Source organism: Manduca sexta, unplaced genomic scaffold (genome assembly GCF_014839805.1).
Source record: "Manduca sexta isolate Smith_Timp_Sample1 unplaced genomic scaffold, JHU_Msex_v1.0 HiC_scaffold_2006, whole genome shotgun sequence".
In the NCBI taxonomy this organism is placed as follows: Eukaryota; Metazoa; Arthropoda; class Insecta; order Lepidoptera; family Sphingidae; genus Manduca; species Manduca sexta.
The window spans coordinates 16,444-19,985 of NW_023592927.1; the positions used below are offsets into that span (position 1 = coordinate 16,444).

Below are 3,542 nucleotides of genomic sequence, written 5' to 3' on the forward strand. Positions count from 1 at the left end.
GGGACAGTATATAATACAGGGCTGATATTGTTATACACGCAATCAGTCTAAATACAATCACTTTATCATATTAGTATAAAGAATCTATGCCTTTACTTAAGTTCCAGATTCGTTCCCTTGTGAGCTTTTAACTAAACAACATAAAGATAACATGTTAGTAAATCCAACTTGAAACTGGTGATACAGCTCACTTAAAAGACAAACAGTTAAGTAATGTTAGAAGTTTACACAAGACAGTTAAGTTAAATAGTTAGCGGAACACATAATGGATTAGACAAACAGCAAACTTAACGCTTATTAGTTTAAGCGAAGGCTGACTGTGAAATTATATTCAGGTAGATACATTATTTTCTGGAAATAAGATTTTTTCCTTGCAAAAAAATCTTATAAATCGTTAACATTCCCTTATAACTTTACACAGAGAATTTATACAACGTAAGCCGTATGGAAGTAAACACGCAGAGATAATTAAATAATAAAAACAAAGCTTTATAATATAATTCTGGTAATTATATAAAGACTTGTTTACGGGTTTGATAATAATAATGTTATTAATGATTAATTGCTAAGTCGTGACTTCAGATGTCGACAGTTTAATACGTGTCAGTATATCTCCAACCCAACGAGTAGTTACAGTGCACAATGTTCTTCCAAGTTTTATTATTTTCGTGTATGCTATTAATAATAACATTGTTTATTAAAAAGAAAAATTACTGGAAAATAAGAGGAGTAGTTCAAGAGACTGGAATTATATGGAGATACGTTTTTGGTGATCGCTCCTTGTCCGAATACTCCAAAGAAATATATGATAAATACAAAGAAGACCAAATTGGTATGTATTTCGGATATACGCCAGCCTTGATGGTTAAAAATCTTGAAGACATTCAAGCCGTTGTTGCTGTTGATTTCCAAAGTTTTTACAAACGGGGTATAGTTTTGAACGAAAAAGATAAATTGGGCGATAATATTTTGTCCATCGACAACTATCCTAGATGGAAAATCCTGCGACACAAAATGACACCGGTTTTCAAGAATATTCGACTCAAGACCATGTTTTATAGTATAGATATATGTGCACAAAATTTAGTTGATTTGATTGAAAAAGACACACAGGTTAGGGAAAACCTTACAATATTATATATACATACACAGCCGCATCTATTGGAGCAGCAGTATTTGGGATAGACACAACAAGCAAAAGCACTATAGATTCTCCATTCGTAAAAATGGCCTGGGACGCCTTTGAACCATCATTTTCCACTAACATAAAATTTTTATTGAACAATATGCTTCCATCATTATTCAACATTTTGCCAATAAAATTATTTGGTGATCACGAAGAATTTTTTATTGGTGCTGTTAAAAATGTTTTAAAGAAGCGTCGTAATTCTAAGAAAAGGAATGATTTTATTGATGTGTGCTTGGAGCTGCAGAAAAATGGACTGATGAAAGATCCAACTACTGGTTATGAATTAGAGCCGACCGACGAGCTTCTCGCAGCTCAAGCGTTTTTCTTCTTTATAGCTGGTACTGAAACCACAGCCAATGGGATACATTTTACTCTTTTAGAACTGGCAGCAAAACCAAACGATTTTAACGAAACTACACGAAGACATCGACGAAGTTTTCAAAGATGGTAAAACTGAACTCACGTATGAAGATTTAGATAATCTGCCATACCTCGACATGGTCATGAATGAGGCTTTGAGAAAATATCCACCAATTGGACAGAATCAAAGATTTTGTACGAAAAATACTGTGCTACCAAGCAATAAATTGAAAATAGAGAAGGGCACAGTAATAATAATACCGATATATTCTATCCATCGAGATGAGAAACTATTCCCAAATCCTGATTTATTTGACCCGGAAAGATTTGCTCCTGATAGAATTAAACATATGGAAAAATTCAGCTACATGGCTTTTGGTAGAGGAAATCGTGTTTGTATTGGTATGCATTCATAACTTAAATAAAATTCTAACATATTTTCATATTGCCCTCTCCACTAAACCTTTTAGCGGATATAATAATTAATTTAAATGTTATGACACTCCAGTATACTTCCAATTAAATTCGCTTTTATATTGCTTCCAATAAAATAAGACCTAGACGAAAGTGGTAATTAATTCAATAATAATAATAAAAAATATTAAAATAAAATAAAAATACTATAAAATGTTGTACCATCGGGTATGCCTTTATAGATTAATGTCATGCAATAGTTGTCTCTTCACTAGGGAATCATTAGGAAATATGACCGATTAAGATAATATGAAAAGGTCAGTTTACTTGATATGATGATCTTTCGAACGTGTCGCACATTATGGACGGTAATAACGTAATGATAGTAACAATTTATCGCTTCCACATGCTCTATGATACCAGCACATTGATGAATAAATTATAAGTTCAACAATGTATTTTGTAGGGTTCAAATAAATCAATATACTATTTTATAGACATACTATACAGATATATGAGGTCTAGTTAAATAGCACTTATCTTATTTTAATGAAGGCAGCGATTGCCTAAATGGGAGTGAAAGACTACTGAGACATTTGTCTCGGTTGTCAGTAGACTACCGGGGGATGTTTGTAAAGGTTCAAAACCCAAGGGCACGCACCTCTGACTTTTATAAAATTTATGTGTGTATTCTTTGTGAACAATAGCTTGTTTTAACTGTAAAGAAAAACATCTTAGGAAGCGTGCATACCTCAGAAGTGCTATATAGCTCGCCCCCTATCACATCATGATACGAAACACTGATGACAAAAAGTGGGCGTTGGTAACATATTATCTGCCTACCCTGTCTGGGATATGTGATATAGAAGATTTGTGTTGTTATGAAACACTAGGTGTAGGCATTTATAAACACTATGCTAACCATACTAATCCTGTTTGTAGGTATGAGGTTCGCGCGTATCCAGATCAAGGCTTGCTTAGTCCGTCTGTTGAGAAGGTACACCCTCGCCGAACATTCTTACAATCCGGATCGGTTCGAACGAAGCACGTTCAGCATTCGTGATTCAAATGCAAGATACGAATTCATACCCCGAGAATTATGAAGAAAATTACAAATTTGTTCCAGATGAGGTTTTGTTAAAATTAATGCACCCAACCAGAGAAGTTAAATATTGAATTTTGAACTTTTACTATATTTCGTCATCAAAATTATTATACTGTTGTAAATAATTGGTGTTATATATAATAATTATGTTCTGAGTTATTTATAAAATTAAATAAAAAAGATGTGTTATTGACACGAGTGTTTATTTCAGGGTAAATATGTAACAACAAGCAAACAACAAAACAACAACATTCAAATATTATTAAAAATAGAACACATAAAAAATAATATCACAACAAAGGTTACAATCTACAACACTATCCAGCTTGGATATTTAAATATTGTTGTAATAAATTTCCATTGTGAATTACTGCTTGCTTGTTTTAACGGTGAAGGAAAACATCATGAGTAAACCTACATACCTCAAAAATGTCTATAGGAATTTTGAGGGTGTGTGAAGTCTGTCAATCCGCA

At 32.9% G+C, this 3,542-nt stretch overlaps 1 pseudogene; it reads left to right on the forward strand.

Annotated features, from left to right (window-relative positions):
- The first annotated feature begins 1,118 nt into the window (after positions 1 to 1,118).
- On the forward strand, positions 1,119 to 3,172 carry LOC119191855 (annotated as a pseudogene).
- Positions 3,173 to 3,542: the final 370 nt, after the last annotated feature.